This window comes from Tympanuchus pallidicinctus, unplaced genomic scaffold, assembly GCF_026119805.1.
Source record: "Tympanuchus pallidicinctus isolate F22 unplaced genomic scaffold, pur_lepc_1.0 scaffold8, whole genome shotgun sequence".
NCBI classification, from domain to species: domain Eukaryota; kingdom Metazoa; phylum Chordata; class Aves; order Galliformes; family Phasianidae; genus Tympanuchus; species Tympanuchus pallidicinctus.
The window spans coordinates 33,396,091-33,413,503 of record NW_026294802.1 but is presented as its reverse complement, the minus strand read 5'-3'; the positions used below and the strand labels follow the sequence as shown (position 1 = coordinate 33,413,503).

The 17,413-nt window shown below is 43.0% G+C and overlaps 1 long non-coding RNA gene across 2 annotated transcripts; it reads right to left on the bottom strand.

Annotated features, from left to right (window-relative positions):
• Positions 1-10,185: 10,185 nt before the first annotated feature.
• LOC128073807 (uncharacterized) lies at positions 10,186-17,405 on the bottom strand. Of its 2 annotated transcripts, none has more exons than XR_008202894.1 (3): positions 15,778-17,405; positions 11,651-11,750; positions 10,186-10,939 (listed from the first exon to the last, which is right to left on the bottom strand). It is a non-coding gene; the product is annotated as an uncharacterized LOC128073807 (long non-coding RNA). The 2 variants fall into 2 exon arrangements; XR_008202893.1 differs by lacking the exon at positions 15,778-17,405 and adding an exon at positions 12,692-14,826.
• Positions 17,406-17,413: the final 8 nt, after the last annotated feature.

The window sequence follows — 17,413 nt, the reverse complement described above, 5'->3', positions numbered from 1 at the left end:
AGTAGCACATTACTTCTGATGTTGCCTGCTTAGTTTCAGTTGTTTCTGTCCCAGAATGTATGAACTGCTTTTATTTTGGATAAGTGTACATGCCAGATGAAAGTGCACTGTGCTCTGCCCCATCTGGTACACCCTGCCTGTTCACTATGCACATCACAGGAGAGTTCAGCAAAGGTATCAGCAAGGCAGGTTCACCATTTACACCAAGGCCCCCCTCTTTTTTTTTTTTCTGTTATATTTCCATTTTTTACTGTGTATCAATAACAGATTAAAAAAGCATTGAAAAGATACGGATGTAGTTAGTCCTCCACATGGCTTGGGGCGATATTTTTGGCACAAGAAAATAATGTGTCTTAATAGGCTGGAAAAAGCAATGAATATTTTCCAGGAAAACTGACAGATTCATTTCTATTTACACCTGGAAGTGCATCAAAAGAAGAGCCTTTAAAAGTTTTTTTGGTTTTTGTTTTTTTAGCACGTTTATTACATCCTCCGATACAGTTATCCTGTATAAGCAATGCTAATAACTGGGATTAAATTTACATTTTATGTCAGCAACGATGCAAAGAAATTAAATCACTTCTCTTGCTTTTAGAGCATATTAATCAATTCTGTACTTACCCCAAGCAGCTCTAGCACTGTAACTGCGTAGAGTTACAGAAGTGCATGTGAGAACACATATCTTCTGCCCTCTTTCCAAAACACACACACACACACATGCACACACTGACGGGTGTTTTGCCAGCTATGAAGAACTTAACTCATCACCTGCCTCGTTAAGAAAGACATTTATTTCCAGTAACAACAAAGAAAGTCTTCCATCCAGCAGTGTGAAGGTAGACCATTCTCTATAAACATGTAAGATACACCAAATGCTAAAGGGGACTAAAAAGCACACAACACAGATCATCAGACCACTGAGAAAATCCCACCAAGTTCATTGTTAAGCAAGCACCAAAAATGCACTTCTGGCATATGAAAAGAGAGCGGGGAGGGAAAAAGTCAAATTCTTAAGTTGTGCAAGAATAAGTAAATTACATCCAACTATGACAGCATTAACAACACAATATCAAGGATTTATATTTTTTTAATGCTCATGTAAGCCTCCCAAACCATTTCCCTGCTCCTGGGCAGACAACGCATGATAAGTGGATAAATAGGCTGTGCTCCCAGTCACACGCACCTGCCAGCTATCATCTTACCTTCCCGCTCCTGTGCGCTCCCATTTGGACACGAGTAAGAAGTCTCCCCTTACAGCCGCATTGTGCTCATTCATGCAGTCATTCTCTAAACCAGTCTGGCAGCTCAGAGCGAGCAGAATTACACTTAAGCCCCTGTGACCAGGGCACTGCAGGATCCTCGCTTTTGGTCCGTTCCCTGCTGGAGTGGGAAGTGGTGACCGATCCCTCCCACCCAATGGGCAAGCCCCAGTGTCCACCTACAGCACCAAGGATCCATGGCTTATAGAGTTTGTCGGTTGAGCTCACCAAGAAGTGAGCCAGGGGTTAAAGTTATCTGTCTCATGACAGATCTGCTCTTCGGGTTAGCTGGAACGGCACGCTGTGCCTTTAAGAGTGCTCTGTATGACTGCAGGGCTAGGCTTGGCACCTGGTTTTGGCCTGCTGAATATCCCTATTCAGGGAGAGCTATTGTGCTTTGACTTTTTGCTTCACCTTAATCCAAATGAGTTTTCAAGTTCAGACAAGCCCTCTGGTTGTTCATAACTTTAACTACATGGGACTTCATACAGGCAGCTACAAACTGGCAGAATCGGGCCCTTCACTATTGTCTTAAGCATGGTTTTGGAAAGAATACGGCACTGTTACTTTTGGGTTTGCCAAAGCAAACTGTGACCTGGCATCTGAAAAAAAAGAAGGAGACTGGGACGCGTGGCAACAACAGATGTCTGCCGTGCAGCTGGGACATGGGCAGAGTCAGAGGGAGGATCTGCAGGAGGTTGTGGTAGGAGGCTGAGGCTGCAGGGCAAGAGCTCCTTCCCCAGACACAGAGACCCCATTTCAGTGCTGTCAAATGCTTCAAAGCAACAACTAAGAAATTCTTTCCATATCTGCTGTTAATTAGTAACTGCTTACTTACAACTAGGAAAGGCAAACACTGGTCTGCCTCTCCTGGAGCGCCATGCTTCAGGATTAGCAACAGACTGACCTTTTGCAGCTCACGACATTTACCTATTGTATTCTCTTTAACAGGTACATATGCTAAAGCACATTGCATATTATAACAGTGTTTTCACACCCTATTACGAATTAGTAATACAGAAGAAAAGGCCTGCATTTGTTAAAGCCTCGTGCTTCAACAAAAAAATAAGTAAATAAATTAATAAATAAAATCTGATTTCTTTCCTTGTCAGTCTGTTCCCAATTTTTTTCCCCAGTGATCTATAAGGGAAAAAAAAAATGTCACCACCCCCAAGAGGAGCCTTTATTACCCTGCAGCTGAAGTAATGACATCTTACTGACAGCACAGCAGAGCAAACAATGTCTTACTGAAAGCTCCAGTGCTGGATTTGGGCTGTCCTAAGGACTTGAGACCAAGTAAAATAAACAGGTTTTGCTACCGAATGAAAGACAATGGCTGTTCTACTTTATCAGTGGCTTTTAGCACTCCTAGACACAAGGAAGGTATGCACAGCTCACTGAGATATCATTTGCTAATTCTGTACTTCACCCAAGTAATTAGACCAGCTACAGATATCTTTGAGGACTGAACTGAGGTTTTTGCTTTTCATTATTGTGTAAGATTTTACTAAAATTACTAATGTAATTTTACTCATTTTACTAATGTATCTTTATTCTTTAGATAGTGTCTCCCTCTAAAATATCCTGTCAGCATCCTGTAGATAAAATGAGATTTTTGCAAAATCAGTTATCTTTTTTTTTTTTTGAGTCCATTGTATACATTTGATTTTGTCAGGTGTGTTCTGAAGTTGATGCAACTCACCAGTCCAGGCAAAAATTACCTCTATTTTCATATATTCAATCTTATTCTGGATCAGTGAGTCAAAATGCTTCATTACAGACCCAGCCAGCACCAGCAGCAGTACCAGGGGATGGTACATGCAGGCAGAAACTGGGGCTCATGAAGACCATTTCCACTCTTCAGGTATCCCTCTTCAGTGAAAGCTGAATTCTCAAGGAAATGTTAATAAATACTTATGTTGACTTTTTTTAAACAGAGAAATACCAGGACATTCCCAGTGGTTCTCTCCATTGTCCACTCCCATAGCTCCTACACAGACATTAGAGGCTCTGCACAGCACTCTCCTAAGGGATCATTCCTCATCTAATGAGCAAGAGAGAAGCTACGGATTCAGACAGATAGAACCAAAGACAAGCTTCAGCACAATGTGCAACAGGATCTCCAATTTCCATATTCTTCACCCAGGAAGGAGGTACAAGCATCTTTGAGGTGGATTGCTTTTCTTTCCTCCAGACTCAGGATTGCCTGATTTGTGCACATGATCTAATAAGCCAACTCTGATTTGTCTCGTTTCATTTAAATCAGAACCACCTACTGCATCAACTTCTAAATTCTGAATGAGACAACCTGGCAAAAATTCCCAAACCTTTACTTTTTCTTTTTGCTTCTAGTTTCTACTTGGAATTGCAAAGAAAAAGGACCAACTATACTTATATTCTATAGTTAATGCTTACAGTAGCATCACAGCAGTGGCTCTTCACCACCCCACTCTGGTGGTGCCCCTCAAGTATGACATCCTGTAGACTTGTAAGAATACAGCACACTACATCTCAGTCCAACATGTGGCCCTGGTCAGCCTCAGACATAGACCTAGACACTCAGCATCCTGTATCTTGTTATCCTTTTCTGCTTTATCTTCCCCGTGATAGAAGTTTCATCTCATTTAAACAACCTATCTTTAAGTACAAACAGATTCATCTGGTCTATCTATAATGAAGAGGTATGAGTAGTTTATTTTCAATTCACAAAGTAGTGTCAAAGCTCAACAAGTACAAAAATCCCACAAATTATGTGTCAGGCTTTACACTTATTCCTGTTGGGTGGTTTTAAGTGAGATTATTCCTTGAAAAGTCGTGGTACCACGTACATAAACTTTCTTGAATGTCCAACGCCAGAAACATCAGGAAAGTTGAAACCATGTAATCTGAAAAAGCAATTTATTTGCCAAATATCTCCAGATATCTTAAATTCAGGTTACCTCATTATTTATCTGCAAGCACACTTCTAATGTGAGAATGGAAACATTATACTTGGTCAGTTTGTAAAACTGTTACAATTAAATCTAATCAATTACTTTCACCAGTTCTAACTGCAGGAGCCTGAAGTATTTCACTTCTATTCTCAATGCAGACAAGTATCTTTCCAAAGAGGAAATAGGGAAGATCAGAGAATCATAGAATCCTTAGAGTTGTAAGGGACCTTTAAAGGTCATCTAGTCCAGCTCCTCTGCAATGAACGGGGACACCACAGCTAGATCGGGTTGCTCAGGTTGCTAGATCAGGTCCAGCCTGACCTTGAATGCCTCCAGGGATGGGACATCCACCACATCTCTGGACAACCTGTTCCAGAGCTTCGTTATCATTACCACAAAAAACCTTCTTTCTTTATATCCAACCTAAACCTCCACTCTTTAAGTCTGACACCATTTCCCCTCGTCCTATCACCACAGACCCCGCCGAAGAGTCCGTCCCCTCCTTTCTCACAGCCCCTACAGACACCGACAGTCCGCCCTCAGCTCTCCCCGCAGCCTTTTCGTCCCCGGGAGGAACGAGCAGCGGGGGCAGAGGGAGAGCCACAGGGCCGGGTTTCACCTAAATCAGCATGACAATCACATTGCTTTGCAGAACATTGTCCTTAACAGAGGTTGTCCTTAGCCTGATCCTTAATAAAGGGGATAATAGCTCGTGAGAACAACGGCCACAGGAGATATTTCTAGTCAGCTTTTGTTCTTGTACTTGGCCAGTTTGTGTGCTGCCTAAGGGTATAAATAGAGGGACTATAGAGGAGATTAGCAGACTTTCTTTCCAGCCGGACTCATGTGCCAAAGCGATGACTCTATTAGCATTGTTTCCCCTGAAAGGTTTGTTTCACTCCGGCTTTCAGAAACCAGCACAAAGGCACCAAGCCCTTCCTGAGGCCCCATTTTTTCCTCCGAAGAGGAGCAGCGCAGATCTTAATACCAGGAGCGCACTCTTCCACCAGGCACAACCCAAACGCTCCCCATTTCCCCTCGGCGCCAGGGGCAAGGCTGCTCTGAGGGTTTTACACCTCCGCATCTCAGCACCGCAGAGCCGCTTTTTGACGGTAGCCTTTAAGATTCAGTATCTGTAGATGAAGTTAGCGATGGCTTTGGCTTTTCATATGCCTCAAAGATAGAGCTCATAAAATGTCTCCTATGTACGGTCACCCCAACGTCACGTGTTAGAGGACAGAGAAACCAGGGAGTCAAAAGCCAGGCCTCACCTCTCTGAGCTTTAGGGCACGGACAGCAATGCATGAGAAAGTCACCTTGGGATCCCTTTCTAATTAACAAATAGGCACCATTCAGGTCTGATCCTTCTGATCCATTTTGACTGACGTTGGTATGCAGTGAATCACCTGGGGGTAAACAAACACGTACTCTGTTGTCTGTAGGTGACCAAGCAAGGTTGCATTTCTGCTTCAGTTCTCCATCAGATGGGCAATTTACTGAGCCCCCGGCTTCTCAGTTTTCTTTCTCTCTTTCTTTCTTATTCTTCCTTCCTCCCTTCCTCCCTTCCCAGTACAAGAAAGACAGGGAGCTGTTGGAGAGGGTCCAGAGGAGAGCCACAAATATGATCAGGGGACTGGAGCATCTCCCCTAAGAAGAGGGAGCTGGGCTTGTTCAGCCTGGAGAAAAGAAGGCTGCAGGGTGACCTTATTGCAGCATTTCAGTACCTAAAGGGAGCCTACAGACAGGAGGGGAGTCAACTCTTTGAAAGGGTAGATAACTGCAGGACAAGGGGAAATGGTTTTAAGTTGAGGGAGGGGAGATTTAGGTTGGATGTCAGGGGAAAATTCTTTACAGAGAGAGTGGTGAGGTGCTGGAACAGGCTGCCCAGAGAGGTTGTGGATGCCCCGTCCCTGGAGGTGTTCAAGGCCAGATTGGATGGGGCCCTGGGCAGCCTGGTCTAGTATTAAATGGGGAGGTTGGTGGCCCTGCATGTGGCAGGGGGGTTGGAGATTCATGATCCTTCCTTCCTTCCTTCCTTCCTTCCTTCCTTCCTTCCTTCCTTCCTTCCTTCCTTCCTTCCTTCCTTCCTTCCTTCCTTCCTTCCTTCCTTCCTTCCTTCCTTCCTTCCTTCCTTCCTTCCGTCTTTCACAAGCACTTTTCATGGATAGAGCTCACAGTAACACAAATGTCATTGAAACACTGGAGAGACACATAAGAAAATGAGAAAGTGACCACATCCATCGCAGAAGGAGCTGCCAGATATAACTGTGCTGAACACTTCATAGGATCCACCAGAATGTTTGTACATGTGTTTAAATAAATTTAAGCATCTTTCTGGACCAGCTCTAGGTGCCTATCATGGCAGAGGACTAAGATCTTTCAGTGCATGACCACCAGCATTCCCAGAGACCAATCTGAAAAATCAATTGTTTTGATTGCATCCATCCATGTGGTGTGCAGAGCTTTTCTGGCATGCCATAATCATCTCTGTGATCCAGTCCAATATGCACAGTGCTAAATTTCAGCAACTAGAAACAACAATTTGAATTCCAACATAATCATTCATACCAGGTGCTTAATGGAACACCAGGATGAAGGCTGAGAGCCATCTAAACAGCTAAGTGTGAATTACTGCACCATAACTCAAAGTCATTGGTAACTTTTATTAATAATTTATAGAGCTGCATATTATTAATATATGCAGAAACAGCTGTCTCTCTCTCCAGTGGAATTTGCTTTTGTGAGCGATTTAGGGGAAGCCAAGGAGATTAAGAAGCAGAAACCCAGCAGAGCTTTCCTGAACAACGAAGAGGAGAGCTGCAGAAGTAGGTCACAGAACCTTTCAGTAGGTGGATGGGTCCTTCCCTCATTAGTCTATTTTTAAATACATAGGACCCAATCCTTAGCTGGTATAAAGGAACTTGGTCCCCTTGACTCATATGCAGCCAGCCTGACATATTGACACACTTTGAAAATCTGACCCGTGCTTGTTTTAAGGGTAAAGAAATACCCTGACACGCACCAATTACAAGCCTGGGTGATATTTTGAGTGTGCAGTAACACAAAGCAGGACATGCAATACGCTGTGATAACAGTGAAATTTGAATATTCTTCAAGACAGGGGGCCAAAGTGCTGCTGTGTGAGTGCCATACTGCTGCATGATGAATGTATTACAGACATACAGCTGCCTCTACATATTTGTAAAGCCTTCTGATTCACTACCCTATGTGCTTTACTTACTGACTCGTTAGAGCTGCCCTCTAGGATTTCTTCCACTTGAGGACTGAATTTCTGATCTACTCTGGAAGATTAAAAAGCACTCATGGCTTTACAGAAATCAGTTCCTCTTATTTAAACACATAATTAATTTCCCAGCATTTTTTTTTCTTTCCAGTCTATTTACAGGCCTACTGTCTGCAGCAGAGTTTGTTTAATGTGCTAACATTTGTACATCAATTACTTCATGAGAAGACAACCTTCAGAAATGAATTATCTATCTCTTAGCTACCTTTAACATTGAGCAAAATAATAATAATAATAATAATAATAATAATAATAATAATAATAATAATAATAATTTCTAAGGCTGAATGGAAAATATTTTCTCTCTCCAGATTTAGGAGTCCAAGATGTTTGATACTGCACAACCAGGGAAACACAAGACCTTGGGAAGTTTCCCACAGTCAGATTTAAATGCCTGAGAAAAGCTGGAGGAAAACATTTTCACCTGAAACTCAGAAAAAGCAAAGTGAGATCCTGATGTCAACGTATAATTATCTAAAATGACAACATAAAATGATTTCATTAGAGGAAATTTGAAGAGTCCTTCTCAGCCAATGTCCAGTAGTTGGATACACTCTTGCTGAGTTTGAAGGTAGAAAGGTTTGGTTTGAATCAAGATCTTCAGCATCCCAGGATGGGTAATGGACACTCACCCACTGCAAGAGGAAGAGGAGAGTCATCCTCTCTGATAGTCTTTTCCCTTCACCTCCTCCTGTCTCCTCCCAGCTTGGAGCAGAAAGGCAGTATTTTAGCCAGGAACATTAAAAATGTTAACTGACAAAGAGAGTTGATTTTAAGATTTTCATTTCCCTTTTAGGTGGTTTTTGGTGTTCATATCTGCCAAGAATGTGGGTTTGGTTTTTATATCCTTGCTGCTCTGGAGCTTTGAGGAAAACCTGAGGTCAGCGGGATTTTTAGATCATCACAGGTGTGCTTTTGGATCTAATTCTTAAGTGTGTACCAAATGTGACTTACCAAATTTTCAAGATTGTAAATTGGAGAAAAGCACAATATGTAACGATCTTGCCTTAAACACAAACAGACAACACTTGAGTACTTACTTTGGATATTTACTTTGGATACTTATCTCACTTGCAAGGTCTGCAAAATTTTCTGATAGACATTTCATGTTTGTTAGTGGTGATTTTAGACTGCAGATATGAGCAGAAGGTGCTGCATGAGGCAAAGCACTAACTCACGCTGCTTTGGATTTCTTCTCAAAGCTCCTTTCCTGATTGTAAAACCAGACAGTTTTAATCACTCTAGCACAACTGTGCAGTGCCTCAGGATACCCTGGGGTGAGCTGTGCTCCCGCTGCAGGAATGGCTGCCTGCTCCTGGCACCATGGGAGCCCTGCAGCACCACATGGCCTCTGAAGGCATCTTCCAGTCATCGAGGGTTTTCTAACCCCATGCTGTGCTGCCAGCAGAGCTGTCTGTTTCGGAAGTTTTTAAATTATCCCAGGTACTGCTGACTTGAAAGTTTTCAACAGTGCATATTCTCAGAAAAAAAAAAAAAAGAAAAAAAAAAGCCAGTTCGTCAAAAAGGGAACTTTGAACAGAAATCTGTTGAGAGCAAAAGGAGAGAGACAAAGAAAAAAAGATTATTTTCCTTGGAGAAAGTGGAATTTCTGCTCTAGTCCAGAGAGACTGAAAGCCCCAGCCTCACAGAACATCATCCTTACCTGCAATAGCCATTACCTCCACATCTGTGCAACTCATCTGGCAGAAACAGCCTGGGGTTGAGTCCCCAACACACAGAATCCAAATTGGATCTGTTATTTCTACAGCTAGATAAGAAGGCAGTGCTGCTACCATGGCCCACCACAACATCAATCTCAATGCTGTGGTTTCCCCAGTCACTCCTGCATTCCTGTGTTGAAAGAACCATTGCTGTATTGCATGATCTGTCTTTGTTCCACATTTTCTCATATATTAATATGTTGGTTGCGATTATCCTGGGGAAAACTGGCTATTTGCGAGAGCTCAATTTCAGTAGTAGCTTTTCAAGAATTTTTTGGTGGTACAGCTTAAAAATCATACCATCAATAGCATTTCTCATGAAATAGATGTCACCAGCCCACAGACACTTTCTGTGATGGCCATCTGGAAACACAAAGAGGTCACAGCAAGATATCCTTGCAGAGCTGGCAGCACTAGGGCTGAGGGTTGCTCTCCCCATGAAGGTAGCTTTTAGATGGTGGGTGGATGGAGGGTCTAAATCTATCCCTTTGGGTCTAAGCACACCTGCCAAGAGATGTTTTTGAGGCTTCATTTTCAAGTTCCCCACAACATCCACAGTACCACTGGGATGCAGCGAACGGTCTGTGCAGTAACGAATGAGGAGAATTTAAAGGGACTTTTCTAGGCTTTGTGACTCACCCAGAACCAGGTGATACTGTCATCCTTCCAAAGTTAAACTCGTGCCCTCACACTTTTGTGATCTGGGTACGTCTCTCTTGGGCTAGTGAATGGTAATTTAACGGGTTGTTTCCCCCAGTATCCCACTTGTGCTGGCTAAACGCAATACAGATTACCTGTTTGATGGAGAGCATTTCCTCCTCATGTAATGTGAAGCTTATAAGTCCCATACCTCTGCTCTCCCCATAAAGGTGCAATATAGAGTTTCATTGTTCTTTCATAAGACAGGGCAAACAGGAACAAGGCAGAAGCTGGAGAGTTTTCTTCTATATTCATTTATTTATCTGATTTTTGGTTTCATGCTAGCTGCTGCTGTAATGAAGTCAAGATACACAGATATACGTCTCTTCATCCCTACAGCTCCATGTGAAGACAGCCTTAGTGAAGTTTAGCACTGCCTGTATGTTGAAGGGAAATCAGCTGGCAGTCAGCAGCAGAGTCCATTTCTAAATTGAAGTGTGCGCTGAAAATGGGCTGCAAAATAGTGCTGTTAGTGAGCATGTTAAAGAGGAGCAGTTATTAGCAATCTTTCAGTTGAGTGCTAAACTGTACTGAACAGAATAAGGATAAGAGCATTTCATAACAGAGGCAGTGCAAGTTACATTATAAATTTCAATGGCATGCTACACAGTTACATTAAATTATTTTCCCTATATTTTAACTTTTTAGTTGTCTTCTCTTTCCTTAAACAGGGCATTCTCCTATGCAAAATCATTAAAAGCCTATTAGCATGAAAAGGCAAACTTCAATGGATATTAATGGAATATGAATGCATACTGTTACACTTGTCTTCCTTATTTTACTTGGGCCAGGCTCATTTCCAGAGGTGGGCTGATAGTGCAGGTGTGGAGCCTGGCTGACCCTCCTTGCTGTTAGCAGTGTGGGTATCTTTGTAGCTTAACCTTTGCGTCCATATGCTGAGGTGCTGATTATGAGTCTCCAGTTGTGAAAATCTCTTAAAATAGAAAGATGGTGGTTTCTGTCTTCTTCCTTCAAGCTGACTTGAGACAATTTTTCACAGTCTAAAAGCAGATTACTTTTATTCTGGAAAAGAACAATATGGAAGACATCGATAGATATGTTAGAAAGGTGATTACTTTAGAATCATAGAATCCTTAAAGTTGGAAGGGACCTCTGAAGGCCACTTAGTCCAACTCCCCTGCAATGAATAGCAATATGCACAGCTAGATCAAGTTGCCCAGGGCCCTATCCAGCCTCACCTTGAAGGTCTCCAGGGACAGAGCATCAACCACATCACTGGGCAACCTGTTCCAGTGCCTCACCACCTTCACTGTAAAACATTTTTTCCTTATATCCAATCTAAATCTACCCTCACTGAGCTTGAAACCATTTCCCCTTATTCTGTCACAACAGATCCTGTTAAAGAGTCTGTCCCCTTTTTTCCTATAGCTCCCCTTTAGATACTGAAAGGCTGCTCTCAGGTCACCTCGCAGCCTTCTCTTCTCCAGGCTGAACAGCCCCAGCTCTCTATGCTTAGCCTTGTATGGGAGGTGTTCCATTCCATGAATCATTTTGTGGCCCTTCTCTGAACGTGCTTCAACAGCTCTATGTCTCTCCTGCACTGAGGACTCCAGATCTGGACACATCTTTACTGTGTCTGCTATTTCACTGTTTTGTCCACGTACAATAGTCAGTTTTCATGTAAGCATCCCAAAATGCTCTCAACCTCCCATAAACTGGAATGTATGTGACTGCCTATGTTCCTCAGATGAACTCACATGAGTGGGTTTGTACCTGCAGACCTCTGAGAAGATGAGGAGCAGAAGGCCATCCCATAAAACCACTCCAGCATCTATTTTGCAGCTGGTTTCTCTCTCCAGATCTCCTCCAACAGCTGTACAAGTAAAATGACATTAACTGGGTGAGAAACATGAGAAGAAAAAATAGAACAAAAAGATAGCAAAAAGTATGGTAAGGGGAATTTAAAACCCAGTGAGAGGAGCCGTGTTTGCAGAGCGCGTCCCATCCAGCTGCTTCCCTTTGAACTTGGGGTGTCCCAGTTTCTGCGGGGGCCTCGTATCTCTGAGGCCAGGGAAGCAGGCAGGGAATCGCTGCAGCCAAGACCCTTTGATATGAAAAGTGAAGGCTCTGCAGGAGGAGGGAAAGGTGTGCCTCGCACACCTCCAGCCTGTTCTTTCTGGGGGGAGGTTGTTGATTTCTTGTTTGAAGTGATAAGCACTGAAAGCTCTGTGTCTGGGTTTCCATGCTACACACGTAAGCTAAAAATAAGTTTACAGAGCTCATCAGAAGAAAGTAATACTGCATCAGCCAGGCAGTGCGGAGGCTACTCTGGTAGTTTTTCTTCCTTGATTGCTTACAAGTTTAAGTTTGCTTTGAAAACTAAATGGTACTTCAAAACACAGGAGATTTAAGAATAAAATTCCCATTAGCAGCTGTTATCAAGAATTATCAAGGCAAATCCCTTCATACAAAGACAAGAACAAACTTAATGGGTAGGTTTTCACAGAATCACACAGAATCACAGAATTGTAGGGATTGGAAGGGACCTCCAGAGATCATCGAGTCCAACCCCCAACTTCTAATATTCAAAGGCTTTTAAAAGAAGAAAAAAAAAGGAAAAGCCCCACAGATAAGACTCCCCTTCGTCCAGCACACACGCTCATCTGCGGGGCTCAGTCCCCACCAGCAGGGGCTACAATATCTCACTATCATGCACAGAGTGACCAAACACCAACTGACCTGCAGTAACACATAGTGCCTGTGCATTGCCAACCTTCAGTAAATGCGTGATTAAATGTGTTTGCTCTGACTCACTTTCATTGCCCGCAAGATGGTGTTCCTCATGCTGACCACTGGGTAGGAACACATGGTGCTCGGTTCAGGTGTTGCGTGCTGAGGGTTCTGCTTGTGCAGCTGGCTTCCTGTTGTGACTGAGGCACGATACCCAATCCTGGCCTTTCCCAAGGATGCCAATTTGCTCTCTCTGCTTGCGCCGTTGTCTTCCTTCTATATCAGTGAAGCTATGATCAAATCTCCTAGCCAAATAGAAGTGGCCTGCATAATACTAAAACACTGGCAAAGGAACTGTAGCCAGTGCCCCAGCCAGCTGGTACAGCCAACCTGCTCCAGGCTGCTGATACTCCTTTGGGACTAATACATATTCAAAAAAGAGAAATGGGACTTGTTTCAGTTGGGAAAGCTGCATCTCACATTGTCTTTATCACCTGCCTGCTTAGCAAAGCCATTGTTGAAATATATGAATGATATTTTTAATTACATCAAAGAGTGGAGGGGGGGGAAGGAGGGTAGGAGGAGGAAGAAAGAAAAAGAACCTCAGCTGAGTGTCTTGTATCTAAAAGTGGAACCCAATTGTCTCTTGCTGCAGTGACAGTCAGTTGGCTCAGTTCACCATCCAAGCAGCTGACTGTTCTTGTTTTTTTGTCATGTTTCTGACTGCAGTGTGACCACATCAGCTCAGTAGAGCCCAAGGCAAATACCAGCAGTAGGAATGGCATGGTGCAAAGTGCTTCTTCATTCAGTGGAAGCAACAAACTGCTAGAACAGCCCAAAATATAATGTATTTTAGCCTGCTCATCTTTGTCTTTCAAGTTTGAAGACTTCGGTGTTACATTAATCCCTAAATAATAAAAACAAAAATAAAATGCAAGTGGTCTTCCTAGCTGTAGGAATGGCTTGTGCAGAGATGTAACTAAGGGTGGGGTTCAGAAGAGCAACAGGAAGACCCCTTTTAAAAACATAGTCCACTCTCTGAAATGAAATTATTTGCACAAGTTTCTCTTCTAGACAGAGCATTGCTGGTTTTGAATTCAAGGTAAGAACTATTGCTCTATTGAAAAAGAAATTACTGGGTAGAGATCAAGGTGGCAACATGGCACCAGTGCTAGCACAGACAGAGATGTGGCCGTGCTCCTTCCCATCTGCCCATCCTCGCCCATTAGGTACCATGAGATCCCCTGCATTAAGCAGGAGTGGCATAATTAGTGTGTCACATTAAGTCTCTGTTGCTGTAAGCTGCTGTAAATGTGCTAGCAAACCCTTAGCAGCTCTTATAACCCAGTGAAAGTCTTGCTGCTAAGCACAATCTCTTCAAATGTCATTTGTTGTCTGGCCTCATTAGCATTTGGATATAATGCAGAAAAGCATCTCCCTTTCTGCTAGCTTGGAATAAGTGAGTCTTCACTTTCTATGAGTACCCCTTTCATGAGTGGGAAATGTGAACAGTGGCTGCCTCACCTTCCCTATAGTACTGTACTGGTTTTCAGTCTTTGTCAGTTTTCAGTCTTCAGTCAACAGTTAAAAGAGACTCAAGCAGAGAGCCCAGCAGTGCAGCCAGCCAGAGAGGAGAGAGGAGACAGGTAGCAGGGCCTTAATTTGATTGCACTGCCATGGACCACTAGAGGCCCTTTAGCAGATCACAAAGGGTGTGTGGATGAGTCCTCCTAGACTATTTATTATTTTGTTTCCTTTTTTTTTAATGTCTCCTTTTTTATTTGTCTCATTTCTAAGAGAAACATCTTCAGCCTTATCAATCTCCCTTGATAGGAGAGCTTTCTTCTGCTCTAGTCATGTTTGTCACCCTTCCCTGAACCTTTCTGAGTTCTCTTGTTATTACTTTGAACAAAGATGGATGGAACAGCATTTCCCCAGCCACACAATTTGCAGAAAAACAGGTCAAGGCTGGCCTGAACTCTCTGAGCTCTAGTGAGGTCAGTGGAGTCACCCCAGGAATGAATGTACTCCTCTTCAGTTTGGTTTCTAGCCAAATTCAGTTTCCTTGCTGTTGCTCAGGCTACAGAAAAAAACATGTTATTGACAACAGTAGCACATGCAACTGAAGTCTTCTGAAACATAATAGAAGTACAGAAGTACTACAGAAGTACTACAGTTGCTACAGAAGTAACGCCTCCTATTTTATTATGTTGGCCCATGACGTCAGAGGAGGATGTTGGTGGTACAGCAGGAAAGGCTGTTTGAAACATTTATCAACACTGGATGGATTTTGATGGAGACCACCCAGTGGATGTGCACACAGTGAGGCAGCGGATGGGGCGTTTCAGCAGTGGTGCATAGTGGGGCACCTCTGCTGGTGCAGATTTTGTACAAGGGCGGCATGCAGGCACTTGTTCATTGCTGGCAAAAATGCACATCTAACAGTGGTGACTATGTCGAAGAATAGTGCTTTGCTCTATCAAACAGTGTCATTGTGCTGTAAACGTGGAGCATTTTAGGAAATTAATGCCTAAAGCCATCTATACAGAACTATGACACCTGAATAGAGAATTGATCTGGCCATCTTAAGCTCTTGTTCAGATAGTTGCTAAAATGAAGAAGCAAGAAACCCACTAGCAGTTAATTGTGGTCATTTTTTTTGTCACGTGGTGCTGTCAACAAGGTTTAGGGTTTTCTTATTTTCCATACAACGATATTTCTTTACTTTTATTTTTACTAAATCCTTCATTTTGATGCCTCAGTTATCACTGTAAATTAATAAGGCACTACTCAGGATGTGCTGCTTCTATCTTCCATTTAAAATTGTCTTGTTTTGGCATTATGCAGAGGAACAAATAGGAGACCTTGATTTTCTATGACAATCATTATTTTGTGCCTCCTCCACTCCATATAAACTCTCTTCATACATTTACTTTTTCGTCTGCTTTCTGTATCAAGCAGCTGTATTCCCTCCATCTTTACACAGAAGTATTTCCATGTTTGTGTGGCAAGACTCTGCTTTGTCCAGTGGCAGAAAGGAACGCAATTACAATGCAACCAAAGTTCTGCTAAGCAGAACAGTCAATTATCTCTTTATATGTTCTGGGGCCTTAGGGACTTTCAGTGAGGGAGACAAATTTAGACCAGTATCTTGATGCCATACTTCCTACCATCCCGTAGTCCTTGCTGTGCTGGACTATGGACCTAGGGCAGCTGACAGTTCTCAGCTCCTGGGACTTTTGTCATCCATTGGCTTAAGGATACTGTGTAGAAAGAGTGAAAAGAAAGCAGTCAGACAAAGTGACCTGAGCCAAGATACATAACAGGGGAGCACTGGAATAACTCCTCATTGGTCTGTCTCACAGCTACACTTCATGCCCTGGACCAGCAAGACCTTCTTTAGGATAGATGTTTTTAACTTGGCAGTGACTGTAATTGCTTTTTGTCTTAGGGATACACAGTGCAGTGATTTGTATTCAGAAGACAACTGCAGAGTCAACATTAATAAAGAACTAACCAGCAAAAGGCAAAACAGTGATACATGTGGTAGTGCTGAGCTCAGAGAGATTCCCCCAGTCCTGAATTTCTTCATCAAGGACCAAGCCAAAAAGCTGAGAGTGGCCCATTTTCATGGAGCAGGACCATAGTTTAGGAACCATTGCGGACAGCTTGCTCTCAAGCCCCAGCCCACTGCACCTTTACCTGCACCACCTGTACTGGAGTACCCTCATCTTCCTCTACTCGGAGCTGGGCCAGGCTTGCAGTCACCTCTCTGAGTGCTGCCCTCCTTCTCCACCATGGTAGAGTGCAGAGGGCTGTGCAGTCATGGCTGGCTCCCAGCTGGGCTGTGCTGACCTGTGCACCTCAGATCTCTGCAAGATTTGCAGTCACCTCCAGCAAAAGAGATATTCATGAATTCTCACTTTAAATCCTGTTCCATTTCAAAATGCTGTCCTCTTGAGGGCTCTTTTCTTCAGCATCTGCAAGCCTACTAGGTTTTTTTATCATATAGATAGGAGCGTTTAGTAAAAAAAATAAAAAAAAATTAAAAAATAGGGACATTTCCTATTTTTGAAATACATCTAATAGAAATACATCTCTCTATCAAAATACATCTAATAGAAAGAGCTTTTCGGAGAAAAAGAACTGAAAAGATTCACTGCTTTCAAGGAACAGTTAAAATCTATCTTTCATTACAGCAAGACTTAGGGGTGGCTTTGATCTCTCAATATTAACGGACCAAAGCCAGTTAATATCTAGAGTAGCAGCATTAGCTTTTGTACAGAATTCTTTAAATGACTTCCAGGGCTGTTAGAGTCAATTGTAAAACACCACTGCGTTTACCTAACTAGAATTTCCCCAGCAGATCAGTCCACAAAAAGCTTTAGATGCTGCAGTAGCGAATGTTGCAGTTTTGAACTTTCAGCACTTTTATCCAGCTACATCCCACTGACTTTGGGAACCTTAGCCAGGAGCATAACCTTGCTATGCTCCTCTGAAGTCCCGGGAGATCTCTGGAGAACAAGACAAGCTGACTGTCACATGGGATGAAGCCACGATCCTGGCAGCTGCTGAAATGCCCAACCCTGGATTGTGTTCCTGGGCTCCCAGTTGAACATATGAACTCGCGTGCCTCTGGATGGGATCTCGGAAAGCCACCAGAGGAGTTCTCTTACCTCACAGACATGAAAAGGCTGGAGATGAAAGTCCCTTCCCAGCCCCAAGAGGCTGCAGATGCCTTCTTGCTCTCCTTCCTTTCTAGGAACAACAAGGACACATCTGGGGCTGTGGTAGTCTTGCTTCCTA